General features: G+C 35.9%; 1 protein-coding gene across 2 annotated transcripts in view; it reads right to left on the bottom strand.

Annotated features, from left to right (window-relative positions):
• Positions 1–22607, bottom strand: part of cntfr (ciliary neurotrophic factor receptor) — a 197841-nt gene that overhangs the window by 165486 nt on the left and 9748 nt on the right. The window contains exons 2-3 of one of the 2 annotated variants that reach the window (XM_088434167.1): positions 11442–11474; positions 6996–7076 (exon numbers count right to left, since the gene is read on the bottom strand). The gene's annotated coding sequence lies outside the window, so the exon portion shown is untranslated. The remainder of the gene's footprint in view (positions 1–6995; positions 7077–11441; positions 11475–22607) is intronic. The other variant, XM_088434166.1, reaches the window with a different exon arrangement.

The following is a 22607-nucleotide window of genomic DNA, read 5'->3' as shown; positions in this document are numbered from 1 at the left end:
TTTTACAGACTTTTTTACTGCTACAAATGGCTGAATAATTAAAAATCCCTTTAACTACTGTGGATTGTGGAAGAGCATAGCACTTATGCAAATGAACTAACTTTTATTATTATGCCAAAAATTCTTTAATAATTCCTTAATAAGTTGCCTCAACTCTTGTGAGACTGTATTTAACAAGCATTCTATCTGGTAAAAATATACTATTATACAGGTCATATAGAGAGAACCTGTACTTGTATAGCTGGCCTTCAAAATGAAAGTTACTGTTTAAAATATACAAAAAAAGACAAAAAATAATAAAAACGATGTAATTGAGGGTAAGACAATACTATTAAGGGTATTAAGAATAATACAGTATAGTATATGTATTTCAGTATTTGTAACTCATTCAATTCCAGACATAATTGTACGTCTTTACAGAGTCCTTATTTACAGTAGTCTTATTTTATTGTTTATTTATTCATATTTGGGTGGACGAGCTTCCAAAAATAGCTGGCACATTCTTTCCTAAAGACGTAATTATCCACCGTTACAAAGTCCAGTTTAATCCTATTAATTAATTCATTCATTCATTCATTCATTCATTCCTTCATTCATCTACTAATATTTACCGGTAGGTAAAGAAGTGTCGGAAAATACCTGGCACTGAATGAGTTAGTCTTGTTTTGACTAGACACACCTCCACCTAACTGTATTTGTTTCATATTCAACTTCCTACCTTCAAAGTTTAGTCAAACTCAGTTAACCAGTTGTTAACACAATGTGAAACAAAGCCAAGCGAATGAAACTAGCATTAATGTTGCACTAATTATAATACATGATTTTTTTTTATTTTTTTATTTATTTTGTATTTTCCCCGCAAAACTACATTCTTGTTTTGCTTTTGTGAGACTGTGGTGGATTAATGTCATTCCCATTCATTTCAACAGAGAACAAAAAAGAGATTGAGATATACATCTGAAATTGTATGTTCTCACAATGAATCAAACTTATGAATCAAGGTACCACTAAAATAGAAGCATCCAGTGTTGACCGCCATTAGTCGTATTTTTATCAAAGTAAATCTATGCAACCTGCATCATCAACCGTCCCAAGGTTAGGGTCCACTAGGGAGAAAGAGGATCAGTTTACACTAATGCATTATGTCTGCAGGAGGACACGCATGTGCATGGCCCGTCACACACTGTCCCACCCTATCTGACTTTCACTTTGTCTTTCCATACACACACACTCACACGAGTGATATTATACTCTCTTCTGCAATCTCTGAGTTTGTCTGCCTGAGGTCTCTAAGCAAATCACTTGTTTCCAAAAATAAAAATGGAAAACAAACCTTCTCACTAGCCAAGACTTGAAAATCATATTGAACACGTAAATCTGTATTGTGTTTTTCATCTTCTGGACATGTATTAAACAGCATTACTGTTGTAAATGAATTTTTATCAAATTCATACAAAAATAATAAATAACATATTTTACTTGCTCGTTTTTATTTTGGGTGCTATCTTAGTATGAATGTTTATGCTATCCACAATGTTAAAAAACAACAAAAAAAAACTTTTAAAATGAGGTAGGTATGGAGGTTTGACTATTTTAATGATTTTTGATGCTGTTGCAAGAATAAAGAATGCTCTCTTCCAATTAAGAGCAAATTAATTGTAACATGAAACATCTTATTGCTGAATTCTGTTATTAATTGTGTGGTCTTATTTTGTTAAATTTTATGCTGGTGCTCACTGTCAGTAGTGACACAACATTCTAAAACATGAGCCAGAAATAAAAGAGATGACGTTTACAATATCTTGGCTGAGTTAAAATATGCCAAGAAAAACAGCTGCAAATGTAGGTCCAGCGTTGAATAAATCATACAGCAATGGCACAGTGGTTAGAATTAAGTGTCTGTTGTTTTTTTTTTTTTTTTTCATCCAATCAAAAATACTTAACTTAGAAGTAATTGTGTGGTGGAGAAAAATAAAATAAATAAAATAGTAATAACTTTGATGGCCTCTAGAAGTCACTCAGGAACCAGCCAAACATAAATTAAAAGTTCTATCAGGTAAAACATAAACAATATGTGACGGAAATAATGAATGCAAAAACTTACGGTAATTAAATTATCATATTATGATTTTTAAAAAGTAAATAGTCTACTGCGCTGCAAATAAAAAACTGATGCTACAGAAAAAAAATAGAATTTTATACAGTGAACAGTCCCATTAGTGCATATAACAGACCCTAAAACCATACAGCAGATACTTTGCGAAACCGATCATTGATCAATCTAATTTCAGTTTTGATTAAAGATTTAAAAAATATCTCAGATGGCAGCAAGAAAAAAGGTAAAAGAAAAATGTGAGCAAGATAAAAAGACAAAAGGTATAAAAATAGCATTGTGGTAGGAAAATGATAAATCATTTACTGACATACGGAGGGTAAGGTCATCAAAGTTTAAACATTCATTATGGGTGTCAAGTCAAAGCTTTTAGATGTTGAGGAATGAAGTTCACCTCTTTCCCCGTTTGATGTTTATGTTGAATTATGCATCAAAACGGATGTTATAAATACACCTACTGTTGATTTTACTGTTTTTGTTGTTGCTTTGAGGAGCTCAAGGTTTGAACTCTTACGATTTAAATAAAAAAGGTGTGATTGTGACATAATTGTGTTGGGTTTTATGTACATATTTTATAAAGCTTTATTTCACTGTAACTTCTCAGTCCACCTTCTTTGATATGTTCCCACAGTTCACAAGCAAGCCCCCAAATGACCCAGCCCAACTCATTCGTTACATCCAAGCCCCCCGCACTCATACACCTCCCTCCCACTGACTTATTTTCCTCCCTGTCTCCCCTCGATTGCTTTCTCCTCCACTCACTGGTGGGTGTCCTGTTCCCTCGCTCTCTGGTGGAAGCAGACCTCCTGACGTCTCCGTATTGATCATCCCATCTCCCTATCCTGCTTATCTCACACACTCTCTGGCACTCTTTTGCGTTTTGTCACACACACACACAGACAGACGCACACACGCACATGCTGACTTACATGCATGCATTTGGGTGACAAGATAAAAGGGTCTGTAGGCCCTGAGGCAAAGGCAGCTAAACATGAGACCCTCGACTGTACAGTATGCTTTAAAAAAAAAACACGTAAATCTTTCAAATGAAAAACAATGACCGAAAGCTTTCTTAGGGAAAATTCTGCCTTGTATCATGCCACATAAATCCCACCATTTAGAAATAATAAAAAAAACAACAACAAAAACAAAAACAGCATAGTTTATGCAAAAGAGCATCTCAATCTAATCACACTATTTATAACATGTGCCTTGGGGGGGAAAAGACTTGGCTCACATTGGGAGAAGCTCCTTGTATCTTTACAAAAGACTGTTAAGTCAAGCTGTCTCTGAGATTGTGTCTTGGGACCAATCAGTTCAACATATTCAAACAAGTTGGAATCAAGGAATAGGGAAGGTCAGGGCAATGTTTGATCAGCTGCTCTTGACTGCATTACAGTAGACGCTATAACTGGATGCTAGGAAAACAGTGTGGTTTCCTGCAGAGATGTGAGACTTTGACAAGCTATTTTATGCTGTCTATAAGCAATAAGAAGCGCTACTGCTAAAATCCTTTTATTTTTAAAAGTTAATTCATAGCAGTGGGAATTTATGACCGTCTCACAATTTTTGGGTCTACTATTCCAATTCATAATCAATTTTTGATTCAAAACAATTTTCAACTCAAGTTGATTTGATTGACAATTTCCACCTGAATATATAGATTTGTAAAGATCCATTGTGATCTTCTCTTGTCTTGTCTTAGCAAGATGGAATGACTAATGGAAGCACTAAAGTGACTTTTTTTAAATGTCATTAGGTTTTAAATCATAAGGAAAGTACCTTGTTCCACAGAAAAAAAGCGTGTGGACCACAACTGCCACTCTATTCTTTATTTTGATTCTTTGACACTCCATCCACAAGGACGGAAGGCAGAAGCTTAGTTGTTTGATTAGGCATTGTAAACATAAGTGACTAGCTGGAACAGCTATTGTAATTAAGTAAAATATCAAAAATAATTTCCCTATTATTCTTGATATATGTCAACTTTCACAGATTGATAGCAAGCCCATTTAGTTTAAATATTTGAAGTCCAGGGTTTTGAATTAATTGTAACTGGACTGTTCTGATTGTCAAAGGTCAAAGTCACATTTATTTGTGCAGCCATTACTCCCAAAAGAGTAACAAAGGGCTTCACAAGTCCACACAGATATCACGTTGACTTAGCTCCCAGGTTGTCTAGGAAGATGTTTTGCCTCATCTGAGCTGGCCACATCTGTTCACACAACAGGCAAGTTGAGAACTTAGGACAACAACAGAAGTTGTTATTTTAGATCTATGGGTCAGCAATATATATATATATATATATATATATATATATATATATATATATATATATATATATATATATATATATATATATATATATATATATATTTTTTTTTTTTTTTTTTTTTTAATTCAAGCTTTTCCAGTGCTATACTAAAAAGGAACTGACAAACAAAAATTGCCACAGGCAATGCCTCTGCTTGATTATCACAAAAATTGCCCTACATCTCCCGATACCCCTTGTTCCAACTAGTGCATTGAAAATATATACAGAGAAGGACTGAATACATTTCCGTTGGGTGCACTCCAAACCCCAAAATGTGGCAGCATGAGTACCATTCACTATCCACCGAGCATTGGAGCTAAAAGTAGGAGGTTGTCGCGGATCGATACTTGGTGTGAAAAATGATGTGACTTTCAGATGTTGTGGCCACATCAATCACATTATTACCATTAGCTCATCCCTCCACAACAACACAGATTCTCTCTCTCTCTCGCTCTCTCGCTCGCTCTCTCTCTCTCTCTCTCTGCCAGCTCAGCGGATGCCCCTTGTCACAGCTCCTATTTCAGCCTTCTGAAGTTTCCTAATTGATTGCAATTAGAGCCGTTACTAAGCAAGGGTGGGGGCTGTGGCAGAGATGCTGAGAGAAAGTGTGTTCACGTGTGCATGTTCGCCTGTGTATGTGTGCGTTTACTAGTGAGAGAGTGAGAAACAACTAGAGAGAGAGAGAGAGAGAGAGAGAGAGAGAGAGAGAAAGAGGTTGAAATCAATGAGTCTGTTGGACTAAGGACTGGCCTGTAACCATGGATGTCTAGGCCAATGTTTTGTTTTTGTTTTTTTTATTTTCAGTGACGTACCTCCTGTGAATTACGTTTTCAGCTAAATACCCCCTAACCAGTGCAGAGAATTTGGGGGTTTAAAAAAAAAAAGCCTTGAAACATGTCATCAGTGTCTGATTTATTAAACGTTAGAAGACATTTGTTATGAAAAAAAAGACTTATTCATTAATGAATATCTGTCCCCAAAAATAATCAACATAAAGTTTTAAAAAATGAAAAATACATATTTATTAAAAAAAAAAAAATTGTCCACAGGAAAAAAAATAAACATGGATGAATTATGTTCACAAAATAAATAAACTTAATTATTAATACATATTTAACTTAAAAAATGATCAACATAAAGTGTCAGACATATTTGCAAAAATAAATAATTATAGATTAATATTTGTCTACAGAAAAATGTTTACCTCAAAGAGTCCACTTTTGGAATTATAGTAGAAATCTGTTTTCAAAAATAAATTTTAAAAAATCATTAACTTGACAGGGAGAGCTCTTGACGAGAGCTGGCATGTGACAAGTTGGGTCAAATTATTTAGTATGCAGGACAACCTGGATTTTTAAAATAATTAAACTGAAAAAACTACTGAACTTAAAATTTGTTTTATGAACTTATATTTTCCCCATTAATGAATTAAATAATTATTTTCAATGGATGTTTGCATTTTTGTTTGTTTTATTTCAAATCTCAAGTATCCCCTGGAGTTTCTTCAAGTACACCCAGGGGTACTAGTTCCCTCATTTGAGAACCACTGGTCTAGGCAAATAAGGCAAGTGGTCTAGAGACTTACAGTAGCAGATGAAAAATTGACAACAGTACAACACTTTTAATGAATTACTTAAGAAGAACACAGACACACAACGCCTTGAGCCTTGCTATGGTGGATTTTTTTTTTTTTTTTATGTTCCCAATTATGGGAAGGGGTATTTTTTGCAGTCAATTTGAAAAATAATGTTTGTTTGTGAATTAATATATGGAACATAATTCATTTAAAAACAATATCAATCCATCAATAAAATAATTAACAGATATAATCAATAACAAAATAAGTTGCATCCCTATATTCATTTAGCTATCTACATTAATCAGCATCTCACATGAATATAACCTAATTATGTCTATAGGTTGCATGTTAAGCATGTTAAGGTGCAAGCGCTTATGTCAGCATTAAATTAAAATAATGCATGTACATTTTGAACAAGCAAAATAATAGATCAAAACAAGAGACAGGATAAGATTGATGAGATAAATTCAAAGGAAACAGACATTTGGTGAGTAAAGTTGAAGCCAAGAGTAAGCATAAGATTTGTAATTGAGAGATAAGGGTAAGCAGAATGACAAAGAAGAATAACAATGGTGCCAAAGCCTCTTCCATCCTCCAAGTAAACGTACCCCGATCCTCTTTTTTCTCTCATTTAAATTCCTCTCCTTTGTCATTGCAATCTCTGCATTACCTCAGTTCGCACACACTGACATTAAAGGCACACGCGGTGACCTCCAACAGCAACCGGGGCCATCCCAGTGAGGCGACCTCACACAGCATTGCTAATCCCTATCAATGGATACACATATTCGAAAACTACCAATGTTTGTTGGAAAGATAGCCTGGGGTTTCCCCCAACTGGATTGTCAATGTGACCCCCGCCATGCTGCCGTGGGTGTGGAATAGCAAACAGCTTGTCACAGCATCCAGCGTCTTGTCTGCAACACAGCCTGGCACGCTAGCTCTGTGCTCACTACTCCCTTGTCAACATGGCAAGTCAATATTGTTACCTTTAATTCGAACCTGTGCCTCGTCAGACCACAGTATGAATTCAGTGGGCTTCAGTTCTCCTGTTTTTCTGCACTTTGTAGCTGTAGAAAGAGGTGTAGAAAATGAAATGGAATTCTCAGACTCTCTCCGACTATCTATTAATTCATATCTGTGCAGTATGTCCTGTCTTAGAAAACCCAAACAATGCTTTTCATGGTTAAAGCGTCACCATCATATTGGGAGTACTTAACCCCCTTGTTGGTAGTTTTCCAATTGCATTCTTAAAGAGAAAAAAAAAATATTGCTGACAATTTTATTCTTCATTATCTTCAACTCTTGAATCAGCTGAAATTTTAGCATAACACATATTGTTTGTAACGGAAAATAAATTGGGCATGCTCAACAAAGCAACAAATTAGAAGCCTAAATAAAATACCCGGAGCAGGATGAAACAGTAATTTTCTCTTCTTTTTTTCTGGTATAATGTAGAGATCATGCCTTTCGACCTTAAATTTGGAGGTGAAATTTGCTCTAAAATTTTGATTAGATTCTGAATCAACCTCACAGGCGTTTAGAGGTTTCGGTGTCGTGCAAAGTCATCAAAGCAAGGATGCAGCTGGGTTGATGTAATTCTTTACTTTATGACTCCCTTGTCAGCAATTCTCGGTTGGGCTGATGGCGACTGGTGTTGATCTTAATTTGGCCTTGTCAGTGTGCAAAGACTACATGTGCACTGTCAACACAACTTGGGGTCCAGCTGAGAGCGAGAGCGAGTGAGCTCATGCCCGTCTGCATCCTTGGGACTTTGCTCCTCTAGAATGATATGTCTTGTCTTATCACACCATGTCAACAGTGCTCAGGTCATAGGCTGCCGTCAGTGATGGTAATACTTAATCTGGGACATTGCAAAAAAAAAAAAAAAAAAAGTCACTGGACCTATTTGTGTATATATATATATATATATATATATATATATATATATATATATATATATATATATATATATATATATATATATAAAAATATATATATATATATATATATATATATATATAAATATATATATATATATATATATATATATATATATATATATATATATATATATATATATATAAACAAGGACTAACTGGTTTGTGTATGCTTCAGAAAACAGAAACTCATGAAGGAGCCAGATGGACTGTCATGGAGACAAGCTCCTGCATGGCATTTACCAACATCAAATTGAAGGACTAACTGACATTGAGAAAACATACCAGCAGCTTGATAAAGCCGGACTGTAAGTTTGCATGGGGGCAACATAAAGATAGGCCCTTAACACCAGAGAAATGGAGGCTGAGGTCTACCAGCATATACTCACTATTGACACACAAACACAAGCAAGGGATGCTCAAACTTGTCTGGTTAACGTGTTGTGTTGGTTACAAAGACATTTGCTGAATGCCAAAAGGCAATGGCACACAGAAAGAGATGAAGAAGAATTGACGCATGTCATTTTTCCCATGTATATAGTTCACTGTCTGAAGGCAAGATGGGGATTAGTTGTGAATATGCCCTTTGAGATGTCAGATTATCCTTTGCCACCCAACAAGTGGAATGTTTCTCAAATTAAATGTCAGGGTTTCACTACTTGCTGCAAGTTCATCATTGCAAGCTCAAAAATATTCAAATGGATACACTTACGAGATCATGATTCACTATGTGTCTTTTTATAGTCATCCATAGAAGTGTCCAATATTCTTTTAAACATGATATTACTACAGAGAACTTTATATCAGTGAAAATTTCCATCTGTGACCTTTAAAATTAGACTGAGCTCCAGCAAAAATGTGTGTGTGTGTTTATATATATATATATATATATATATATATATATATATATATATATATATATATACATATATACATATATATATATATATACATATATATATACATATATATATACATATATATATATATATATATATATATATATATACATATATATATATATATATATATACATATATATATATATATATATATACATATTATATATATATATATATATATATATATATATATATATATACATATATATATATATATATATATATATATATATATACATATATATATATATATACATATATATATATATATATATACATATATATATATATATATATACGTATATATATATATATATATATATATATATATATATATATATATATATATATATATATATATATAAACAAAACAAAACATATACACATATAAAAAAAACATTTTTGGGGTCAAAAGTTGTATCAAATTGACTGGGCTCAGCAGATGTGCAAATCTTCTATTTCTAAAATGACAAATTAAAAGAAATAATTTGATTTGATTTGTTGTGAACCCCTATTTAAGCTCAGTGTACATTCTACAAATGCGCTGTGACTCTCCCTTTCTCTGAAAGGTCATTGACAAAAACATGAGTCACTTCTGTTTGCTCTCTCTCTTTTTATGAAGCCATTGTCAGCAACAAGTCAGTTATGACATGTTTCAGCAATGATTTTCATTAGCATATTATCTATATAGAGCAAAACATTTTAAAGGGCGCAAGGTAAATGTCATTTCTGTAAAGGTCAAAAGTTATCTTTCCGAACAAGGCTTTAGCAAAATAAATCAGGATTGAACACGCTATGTTTTGACATTTTTAATTTGCACTACCCAAAAAGCACATCAACAAAGAAAATAAACAACAATTTGATTGAGTCATATCATTAAGTACACAGCATTTTCCATTCAGAATATGAATACAAAACTTTTTTTTTTTGTAAATTTTAATGTGTGACATCTGTTAAAACTATCTTGTAAGTGAATAAACACCACACAGTCATGTTCAAAGCATTCGCGGCAGTCCCAGACTTCCCTATATGTAACCTTATAGTCTTGAGCTGTCATTACAAAAGTATGGCATTGGCCTCTATGGAATCTGGATATATTGCTACATGTGCATCCACTCTGCCGGGGTATTTAGTGGACAGGTGTGTGTACGTCTGTGCATGTTTTCTGGATAGAGGAACTCTAGCCGCCCTCACTGAATCATTTTCAACACCGCCAACTCACATACGCACATCAAGCTTACTACCGCTGACACGCACGTCACCACGGCCACAAAATACGGGCACAGAGTGACACGGAGACCACCACACAGGTTACAACCAACTTTCACTAGGACCTCCTCTTGAATCAAATGATGACTCCCTCCAACTTAAGTCAAACATCGGAATGAGCTGTCACCACTATGTGAGGATCTCTATATTCATAAACGCCGGTATTTCACTAAATTTCTATCACAGCTGTAAACAAGCCAAGCTATAATAAGCCACACAAATCAATGTTCAATATGAGTTGCAGCAATCAGGTACGAAATAATGAAAATGCCATTAAATGAACTATGAAAGACTGAAAGCCTTCACATGTAGTTATTCACCATGTGTGCCAAAAACATTTTGTCCCGAGATCAACTTTTGGAACATTTTTCAGGGAGGATGCTCTTTGACCATGTTGGTTGCTTAGGAGCACAGCGATAAAATTATGGGCCACTTCTACTGCTCAGCAACACAAGTAAGCAGAATGCCCGCTAATCAACATCAGCAATATCACATTAAATAGAAAGGCAGAGGGACATGTACATAGCTTTTCTTATTTTTTTTTGCATGTCGCATTATGCCACGCAATCTACCAATTCGACCTTTGTAATCGACCAGTCGTCCGTGATCGACACTTTGAGCATGGAGTTATTAACTTTCTTATTTTTTGCGCTTATAGGTCATGCTACTTGTTCCACTTTTGTTTCCAAAAAATTCTCACCGTTTCAACTACAACAAATTCCCAAGAAAATCGATTAGGTTGTGTTTCCATTTTTCTCTTTCCAAAACGTCAATGTTATTGACCATTAGCCAAAAAAACCCTAAATTTTCCAATGATGTCCATCTTGTCAGATAAGTTAGTTCCCATTTATTGAAATGAATCATAAAATATTCAGCATTTACGTGAGCCAATTCGAAATTGAAAACACTCAGCTCATTTATTATCCTTGGTAACTAATTTTAACTTGCAATAAATAAACATATACCTAAAGTTCCCAACATTTCGCTTCTCAAAAAAATTCTCATTTAACATATCCATTATTTCCTCCTCCTTCAACATAACTTTACCATTTCATATTATTCCAAGCCATTGTATTTATTTGTATTAATTTCTCTTTAATCTCTGATTGCACATAATTGCATCAATGCACATCATGCAAATAAGCTATTTATCATGAATAATCTTTTAATTTTTTTTTTTTTATATTACTAACAACAGTGAGAGAAAAGTCTATGGTTTTGTATCATTAATTTCTGTGGAACTTTAGAAAATTATGCAGATATAGTTATAAAAGAACCATAGTCTCTTTGAGCACATTCAACACAAGAAAAAAAAATAAAATACCTTGAAGACGTCTGCACAATCCTCCTCTTCACTCTGTTGAATAGAAGCCACAGTCAGTTACATTGTAAAAACTTTGACTAAAAGATTTTAAAATCAGAAAATGCAGATTTAGCCTTCAAAGTTCTTAAATTCCTAACATCATTGGTATCTGCCATCTCATTCATTCATCATCTCCTGCTCCCAAATTTTATATATATATATATATATATATATATATATATATATATATATATATATATATATACACACACACACACACACACACACACACACACACACACACACACACACACAGTATATAAAACCTCTATCAGTTCTTTAATACACAAGGTCCATATTGCAGACAGGTCAAAGGCTAAATGCAAGCACTAGCATTTGTGAGCTTTTTAGACATTCAGTTTTTACTTCCTTCTTTCCATCTGGCTTCCATTCTCTCCACCTGCCCATCAGTCTGCAGCCAGGGACAGGTGAGCCTATTACACGCTTTTCATGCTGTCTGCTACCACACTGCTACACACACACATGCACATGTGCACTGGTCTTCCTTCATGGTAACTTAGCATGCAACACACATCAAGCCAAATCATCCGTGTTGTAAAACGGCTGTTGCTGCAGCCACGTCACAAACTTTGATGAAGCAGTCTGGTGCTGAATATAAAATCTGAAATAACTCCATTACAGCAGAATAGGCAAGGTTTAACTAGAAAAGCTACAAGAGGATAAGATGGGCTGAGCCCTGAAATTGGGCATTTGAGATTTAAGAGGGGAAAAAATCCAATTTAATACAACTTTCGGTCTTTTCAGTCAGAAGTCCCAGTCATGTCTATGAAGAGATTTCCTTGCTGTCATTTTGTTCAGAGAGGGGCATGGAGACCAGTGTGGTCAGCATGCCTGCCTTACAGTTGGAGGTTTTACTTCTAAATTTGAAATCCAGTCTTTCATGCCCTAGACAGGATTATAGGTTGAAAATGGATGGATGGATGGATGGATGGATGGATGGATGGATGGATGGATGGATGCATGGATGGATTTGTTCACTGGCCTTTTTTCACCTGAAAATTCCACCAGTTGCCACACATTCTGTCAGTTTACTGAAGTCTGCAGACCAAATGCTCTTTGGGCTCAAGATGCTCGTAAAATGAGGTGACCGTGACCTCTCAGTTCCTAAACGTTGCAACAAGATGTTAGTTTTATTTTTGTTGTGTAAATTTTGTCATACTGGTACTACACAATGTTATTTTATGCTGGTTTAATATCGTTCAGCACTTTGCATTATTAGTATACATCAATGCTCCAAGGTAGTTCTTGTTTATTTTCAAAAACCTCAATGTTTGCCTGCCTGCATAAGAAGAAGGACAAAGAAAGAGCTGCAGGTGGCACACAAATGCTCTGGTGGAGCAACACTGAGGATCTTTAGAACGTCAACATTTAAAAGCACAGATTCATTGACACTTTTGCCCTACAGATTCATATTCTGTTTGTTTACTTCTTTCAGACTATTATTTTTGCAGCTCATCACTTCTTCAGTCCTCCAATGACAGCACATAAAGAGGTCACACAAGTAAAGAGTGCAAAAAAACATGGCAACTTAAAACAAACAGGCAAATCAGCAAATGCAAATCCCTAATGTATTGCATGAAAGTTGACAGCATTAGTATGCTGGGATAAAATTATTTAAATAAGGTATTATTATGCAGGAAAAAAAGGAAGCCAAAGAACAAGTTAAAAAGCTAAATATGGAAAAGTGAAGAGGGAATTCAGATAATTGCTAATTTGAGTCTTTTATATCCACACAACACACCAAAATACAGTTCTAAGGTTTATTGTTTTGTAATTGTCATAATGCATCATTGTAGCATGCATGGTTTATTGGTTGAATGGCAGTAATAAAAAGTACTAGGTTAAATCACCAAATTCTTAATTGGGTTGGCATTCAGAACATGCTAAGAGTTCAAATGTAGACCTAGTACACAATTTAACAAATCATAAGTCATTTGTGATTGTGAGACTTTATTGTGGTATTTTGTTGGCTCTGAGCTTACACTGAAGCTTCATTCTAAATCAGAACTAGACAGCATTGTTCAATATGTGGTGGCAAATTTGGAAATGGGCCATTATTGGCTCAAAGCCAGCAATCCCTATCTTTTGATCATGGATCCACCAATGCCACATCAGACAACTTGAAAAGGTGCTTTTTCACATGTAATTCAAAGGAAATCCTGTTTCTTCACTTACAAATATTGTTTCTTCACTTATAAATATTTACATGGATGCACTGCAAAAAAACAAGCACTGATTAAAAAAAAATAGACAAAATGTGTTTCAAGGATGCTCTATTCAAAATGATTTCAAATGGCTACAAATCAGATGAAAAATAATTGTTTTCTTGAATTTACAGTTTACGTTCAGAAAATAGAGTGTACTGGACAATCATTGGGGACATCTGTGTGATGCAACAATAAACACATCACAGCATAAAAAGTAATTGGCAAACAGTCTCCAAATTCTTCTCTTCTGCACTGTTTGCCGTCCATTTGTGTTTAAGATAGTGTTATCACTAGCGAGGGGATTCCGTTAAGTAGAGCGCCATAAGAAATACACAGCAGATATTGTCAGTGAGAAAAGTAAAACCACCCAATAGACAAGTAACAGAGGGAATAAAAGATGGATGGATGATTTACTGTGAAAAAATTATCAAAGATTTTTTTTATACATTTTCATTTACAGTTAAGAACAAAACTAAAATATGTATGTCTCCTAAAATGTGGATGATAGATAGATAGATAGATAGATAGATAGATAGATAGATAGATAGATAGATAGATAGATAGATAGATAGATAGATAGAGATTTAAAAAAAAATACTGTCAATCTGGAAAAGTGCAATAATTACGTATAAATATTTTTCCATAAATTTAAGAGGTTTTTCCAAGACATTTTCATTTTGACTATGAAGGAATATTGGCTCCTAATACTAATTATCAGCCTACTTCATGACTCATTATTAGCATCATACTTAAAAAAATGTAAGTCTATCTCTCCAATTAAAAAATAAATACCCATGTGATTAATATGAGGAAGTGCCTGGTTCAACAAGCAATACTCATTTGCATAGTCTTGTATTTTCTGAATGGTGCTGGGCATCCAGCTGCGTGAGAATATCCTCAAATTTTAACTTTTTGGCAAATATTACATGTGATGGTATTTGGGTGAGATGTCAAGATTAAGCTGTAAAGTTCTAATAAAGGAGAGAAGGAGAAAAGGGTAGGTTAGTGTATGCGGTATAGGTTTTGCTAATACAGGAGTGTCAGATGACAGGGTCAAGTGGATCAATACCTGCAAAGATCAAAAGGGCTCAGTGTAGATAAAAGTGGGGATTGAGCCAGAAACGAAGGAGGAGAATCTGACTAAAAAGTGTGTTAAATGCCTCTCAGAAGGTGCTAGAAGACCGACAGTTATGGAAATGGCATGAAATTGACATGAAAATGATGGGATGCTATGGGAAAATGCCAACACGGAATGGCACCTGAGGCTTGTTAGGGATTGAGATAGGTTGGCTCAGCTGATAAGATACGCGCCACCTTATCTATGACCGTCAGACTGTTCACACACATGCTGTGAACACACAATTTGAGATATGAATAAACATGAAGCAAACACAGGGCATCCTTTGGCCACAGAATATGGTAAGAAGATTGGCAGACAGGTGTTTGGGATCACAGAGTCAGATATCGGTTCGGTGCTTCTTGGTCTGTTTTTGGATGCCAATCGTGTGCATTGGGTACATGTGATAAGGGTGGGAACTCATCAGCATAGACACGACTTTTTAAAATGTGGGTGATTGATTTAATTGATTTTAACGCTCACTCAACAGTATGTTAGAGTGGACTTGTAAATTATTTGGGATCTTAGCAAAATATGGCAAGTTTAGTAGCTCACCACTAACACGAGCACATAAACTCAGATAGTGAACACCCAATTCAGCACCTGCTTATATATATATAAAAGATTCCATCAGATTGTGTGATCACAGCATGTGTGTACCCCTGACCACGTGACCCCATTATGCTGACCAATTGTAGACCAGTATTTTAGGGAGTTGAGACGCCAACCAATAGCAGACCAGCATTGTCGTGACACGTTGAAGCGGAGGCAGTTTGATGCCAACAGAAAATAAGAGCAATTACCTAATAACGCCTCAAGAGGGAGACAAAACAACAAACACACCAAACCCCACAGGTCATGACAGTTGTTGATGTTAATCGTAAAGCGGGATAAATGTCTTTGTGTTGGACAAATTGTGACAGGATCTATGGTGGCTGGGAGTGCAAATTCGGTGGGAGAAGGCACAAATGAAAAAGCAAGGGTGTGTAAGAGCTGACAGTTCAATGAAAAGTAAATCTTATCTTTAGAAAACGCCCCAATGGCACCTTTGATAAAGGTAGAGTGATATGCATGAGTTTGCTGTCCATAGATGTTGCTCAAATTGAACCTACAATATAAACTGGTGGTTGCCACCAGCACTTGATACTAGTCTCAATACATTAATATAAATCAAACAATCACACAATGCATTTCTATTAAAACAAACAAACAAAAAAATCTGGTTGAGGATTTTTATCTGAGATTTTTTTTTTTGTTTAGGTGGGATTAGAGATAGATTAAATCGATCAAATCATGTATTACATTATGTGTGGGTATTTTCTTCCTTGGAATCAAATGACTACCTCCACAAAAGATGAGAGGAAAAACAATCACCATCATATTCCACCTTCATTACGTCCGCCATAATTCTGGGACATAGATTGGATTTTTATACCCTAATTTCTTGATGTAAAGGCTATAAGAGGATTCTAATGATTGAATGGTCATCTCTAAAACCATAAATGTGTATTAACCACCTTGGCTGCTGGATATGCATCTATCTGAAAGGGAGCATCATAATAATAAAAAAAAAAGAGAATTAGGGTACTGCATGCCAAGTATATTATGTGTGAAAATATATGATTGACTGTTTTGTGTCTGTGTGCATTTTTGCAGCATTGTGTGTGAACCTCTACAATGCATCAAGGGCATGCGGTAATGAAACTGTCCCAAAGGCTTCGCTGTCCTTCGCTAATACTGGCCGTCTGCACAATAACGAGCTACTTACACCGTGACAAAAACATAATGAAGCCATACTGGGACAAAGTCAACAAAGTCACACCATGACCCCTTAATTGAGAATAAGGCACACAGAAAGACAAAAGACACAACCGGTCTCAAATTCCATGCTGGTTTGCAACTGGATATGTTTTAACTCCAGAGGTTTTAAAATAAAACAAAACTATACTTGCTGTTATCTTCATTGATTTTATGCCCGTGTGTCAGGTGAAGCCAAACAATTAATGTCAAGGAGATGACTGATGATTTTTGCACCGGTCATTGAAAACGATTTAAATGGAGGTGAATCATAACTCTTCTTTTCCAGTTTCAGTTTCTCCCCTCCCACAAACACCGTTTATCAATATATCCATCTTGCCGCATCTACGCACTTTTCCCTCTCCCACTCGTTTTCCGCATATCTGTCTAAATGTAATCAAGGACATTTCAGGTTGGTGTAGCATTCTGACCATAAAGATGTTTTACAGCTGACCCCCCCCCCCCCCCCTTCCTTCAGCATGGCTTGTCCAAACAGATAGGAGAAAAGCCCTCATGTCAGAGTCATGGTTCAGTGGTTTCTAATTATGTGCTCCCTGTTGGAGCTTGGTCAGAATATTTCATAAAGACCTCTGAGAGCGATAAGACAGAAGGGATTGCAGGACTGAAGAAAAGACTGCGAGATTACCAAACAGTCACCATGGGAGTATTGGGATGAAATATCACTATCGGTCTGTGAGTTTTGTTTCTTTAGTGCAGCTGATGGTAAAATCTGCACTCTTGCTCCTTCATCATTTTGATTGAAAAGCCAACGGTTGGCCAGTGCACATATTTGTGATTGCACAGTGAAAGGTTAAAATAAATAATTTTGCCTTCTGGTAATAGTGTGATAATTAGGAGGTCTTCGTGACCTTGCAAGTACAGCTAAATGTACCCTATGCAAAGCATGAACCCTCAGGAAGATAAAGTGGCACCCAGAGCCTCTTCTCGGGGCCCCTTACATGACCGGTGTCATTAATGTTGCTCTGCGCCTGCCAGCTGTAATATTTCCTGCAGTTATTAGACCATCTGGCTGCCTGTCATGTCACTGTCTCTCTGTCTTTTTGTATTGCTACAAAGTCATTGTCAGTCCATTCTGTTTTCTTCTTTTTCCTTTCCCCTCATTAACAGTCCAGGGTGCCTCCACGGTGGAAATTCCTACGGCCATACGATTTGACTGAAAAATGAAGCAAACTTTTCACTGTGTTTGTGTGTGTTTTTGTTTTTTCTGTTATTGTCTAGAATTGGGGTGGTCAATCGGTTGACCACCAAGGTACAGTATTGTTGTCATCACTTGATTTTGTTTTTTTTGTTTTTTTTAGCGCTTATATATATATATATATATATATATATATATATATATATATATATATATATATATATATAGACACAACAACAACAACAAAGGAACTGATTTGATAGGCCATGATTGCAGCCAGCCCATACACCCACTGCTAATGTAAATAATTAAATGTTCCCTGTGTCTCACATGTAGACTTTGTTTTTGTGCCTCATGAGATTAGGGGGCGAGCAAGGAATTGCGCATCATGACAATAAAAACACAAGCATACTCCATTATGTCCTTGGAAATCCCTTTAAGGCTAACTTTGCATATTTCAGGAGGCTAGAACAAGCTCAGATGCAGACATGCCACACCATGAGCTCATTTATAGAGAAAACAACTGCTACCTTTTGGTGTGGTATTTAATGGAGTTTTCTTTACATTCGTTACTGCATTAGCAAAAGTTAGTTCAATATCTGTAAAATAATCATACAGTAATACAAGTCATGTATACATATATAAAATATGTCATTCTTAGAGGGCCACAAAAATATTCGGATCAAGTGTGAGCAGAATCCTTGCTGCAGCCAAAATATGCACATTAATGTGCAATTTATAAGTCTGGTGGGAATGTCAAACCTCATGAGAGTCCTGTATTTTTAACTTAAAGCATTTTTGTATTAAAAATAACTAGAAGTCATGCACATCCCTTAGGGTGTAGTGGAAAATGTGATCTTCTATTCCAATAATATTCATAATTCTGTCTGACAGACATTATCTGTTGTACATTACTTTTAATAATCTCTTGTGAAAACTAGAGTCTCTAATAAATTTTACCACAGTAAATAATTATTTATACATCTTACCACCATACTTTTATACCCTGGTCCACAAACTTTCCTGGCGCTGATTCAAAACTGACCCATAATTGAAAGAATTGGCTAATGCGTCAGGATTTGTAAATATTGCTTAATATGACGAACGCAAACTGTGAGGGTGGACATAAGTAGATAGGAAAGGAGGGTGTGGTGGTCACTCATCGTCCTAATACTTCACAAGTATGCTTTGTCAATTAAAGTACCCACCATAAGTTTTACTTTCAGCCAATTATAAATGAAATTAAGTCTCTCATGAACTCTGACTCAGCAGTGTTCTTAGACAAGTCAGTAAGTGTTCTTTTACTTTGCTGTTAAGGCTTCTGCTGCATGGAAAATTTGGGATTATTTTAATTAACAGCCCTACAGCCAGTCATGATGGAGTGCAAACCAAGGCCACTGCTATTAGAAATCATCCCCGAGAGAATAAATTTCAGCGACAGTGAAGTAAGAACATGCCACTGTTTTGGGGGGACTACCAAAAATCACCTTTTTTAATAAATATTTGAATACTTGTTTCTGTATTTCTATGAGTATGAAATTTGACGGCTTTTGCCTTACATTCTAATACCTTAGCCACATTTCACAAGTAATAAAGTAATAAATAGAACTCTCTATTTATACAGTATTTTATTTCTATTTGTATCAATAATCTGTATACTTATATGTTGTAGCCAACGTTCCATGTAGACCAGCATGTAACTCCAGCACAGAAAATCCCAGATGGAAAATGTCATATTGTTTTAACCTTACCTGAATACTATCCATAGAGACAGATGACATATGTCTTTGTTACAGTAGGATTTACGCTTTCTGATTGTTGTAACGTAATTGAGTTAGTTAAACAGGCACTCTCAAATTTCATTTGGCCCGCTTGAAAGAAGGAAATTTGAGGCTATATTATGGTTAAGTCTACAATTAAAACAAATTGCCTGTAGTAATGGAGAAATATGCCTACATTTAATCGGTCCCATATGTACTTTAGTTTAAACATTTCATCTATTGGCACTACCAGTACTTCCATACACGCTCACAAATGAAAATGCAATGGCTTCGTAACCACTAGACTGATCATGTAGCATAAACACAGAACCAATGCAAGGTCATAAATACATAGGTAAATGAAGAGATTTTTCAAACAAGCATGTATGCTCTCATAGATTTCTCTATTAATTATCAAAAGTCAATCCAAATGGGGATTAGAATTCAAATTAGAATTCATAATTCAAATTATATAACAAAAATATATGCTAAAAGGGTTTTCATCTCTTATGATATGACTAATTATATATATATATATATATATATATATATATATATATATATATATATATATATATATATGTGTGTGTGTGTGTGTGTGTGTGTGTGTGTGTGTGTGAAGGATGAATTTGTCAAAACATTAAACCCGTTCTTCTCAAAACTATGGATTTCAACTTGGCTACATTTAAATTGCTGCAGATTTGTCAGTCTTTGAGCTGCATCCATGTATTGTGAATCATTCCAAATGGGATTAAGTGTAGAATTAGAATATATCCATATCTTTGTTTTTTTCTGACATTAGCATATTTTAAGACATAAGACATATTAAGACATATTTTCTTTTTAAACTAAACTTGAACTTTCCTCGGTTGAATTAAAAAAAAAAAAAAATAGCCAAAAGCCACCAGAAACGAGGGTCACAGGCTTGCTTGTGTGTATCCTATTTGACTTGGTCAGTAGGTGGGGGACACCCTGAACTGGTTGCCAGCGAATTGTAAGGCACACAGAGAACAACCATTCACACAGCCGTTCACAGCCAAGGACAATTTACTATGTCTAATACAGTACACCTGCAATGCATTTTTTTTAGAGTGAAGGAGGAACCCACGTGGGCTCAGGGAGAACATGCAAACTCCACACAGGAAGGCTGGAGCGAGGTGGCTTCGAACTCGTGTCCCTGAACTGTGAGGCAGACATGCTAACCACTGCTCCACTGAGCCAACCCGCCAGAAACATTAAGACACAAAAAGTGAGATGTCTTAAGCATGGCGTGAAAATCAGAAAAGTCCTTCAGTAGAAGTTTGCCAAACGAGAGGCAAAGCACAGCTATGTGACATGATTAGCTTTCTGTCATCTTTCCTCCCTACCCTTGCAGACACAAATGTGGAAGCAATTCAATATTTGCCAGTCTCAGCAAGAAGCAATATGTGGGACCATAAAATGTCCATGACCAATAATATATTAGGAATGTGTTGTGAGGGAATCGAGGAATTTGTCATGGGGAGGGAAAGCTGAACGTGCGGCAGGAAATTGACTGACTGTTCAACATGCTTCCACAATGAAATCTAATCCACTGATCACAAGCTTGTACAGAACACCATCTTTTTTCCCTTCTTAATCACAAGTACGTACACGTGTTACTCTGTCAAAACAATTGTTGCTATACTGCAGGTTTTGTCTATGTGGTATTGTACGGCTGTGATGACGGACAGAAAATGACATTTATTTGACAAACAAATAAAGCATCATGAAAGGGGGCGTTGGTTGCGCACCACTGCAGAGAGTCACCGAGCAATCAGAGGACAGATGGAGCTGTAAATGTTACATCTGGAGGGAGAAATGGCAGCAGGCTAGTATGACTGCCGCCTTTGGGCACCGAGATGATGGGTCGATTGGATTTTAAATGTGGCTTCTACAAATATAATGAACACTTGGGTGGAAGAAATAAGCACTCGGCTTACTTTTTTCCCAGCTAAGCTAGGCTAAGTTTTTTAAGGTGTTATAACACACCGCTTGGATACAGTATGTGCCCTAGGTTTGACTGGCTGCCACTCCAGGGTGTGCCCCACCAGATATGCGTCAGTCTGCTCCCTTTAATAAATAAAATCAATGTAGAAATTTAATGAATTGATACAATTAAGCAAGCATTTTTTTGCTTTTTTTTCCCCAAAGTATATTTTATGCACCCTTACTAGTTTAACAATGCTATTCTGATTAATCGTACACTTTCAGCATATGATTTAAGTCTAGGCATTTTGCCACTTACTTTCGAATGAAAATGACATAACAGTGGCTAAATTTTATGAGTTTGGTCATGTGATGCTTGCAAGCTGTGCCATGCCTTCCTTACTATGTACATATGTAAATGGTAGATGGTAAATTGCTTTACACTTATGTAGCACTTCTCTACATTGTATTTGTATCTTGACAGCACATATATGTATAAACATACAAATATACATCTTCTATATATGTAGAGTTCTCCATCATTTTTTGCCGTTATTGAGGACCGGAAAACCCCTGTGAAAAATGAAATCTGCGAAGTAGGACCATCCCCAACATTATACATACATAAATAAAGTGTACGAAATGTGCTTCTTAAAACCTTTTTTTCCCTTAACCATTGAATGGATGTAGAACAGTCTTTTTTTTGAGCAAACACATAGCAGAGTGCACTTGTGCGCAGAGAGCGCTGCTCACTAACTATGTTCTTGCTGCTGCATAGAGCTACTGCTACCACTCTCCCTTGTCCTTTCCCATTGCATTTCAACTCTTAAAGGGCCAGCCTCAGTCTGTGTTGTAACTCTGTTCATTCTGCCCACACCCAACCCCCTCCCCCACATGTAAATCTGTGTACAGCTCATGCGTGCAGCCTGAGAACATACAGCCTTGTACTCTCAGGCTGCAAGCTTGTGCTCTTAGAGTCCTGTAGATTTCTTGCCAAAAACACCCTTACACAGTGCCAGATGTCGAAGAGCCTTAGTTTAGTTTTAAGCAAAAGTGACTTCATTTGAAGAAGATTGAGAGTGGGAGTGTTGCAGGGGGGACCAAAACGAAGTGAGGGAACAC

The sequence above is a fragment of the Hippichthys cyanospilos genome, chromosome 15 (assembly GCF_059441005.1).
Source record: "Hippichthys cyanospilos isolate Australia breed blue-spotted pipefish chromosome 15, RoL_Hcya_1.0, whole genome shotgun sequence".
Classification (NCBI taxonomy): Eukaryota; Metazoa; Chordata; class Actinopteri; order Syngnathiformes; family Syngnathidae; genus Hippichthys; species Hippichthys cyanospilos.
The sequence above is the reverse complement of the archived record's forward strand: the minus strand, read 5'-3'. Positions and strand labels throughout refer to the sequence as shown.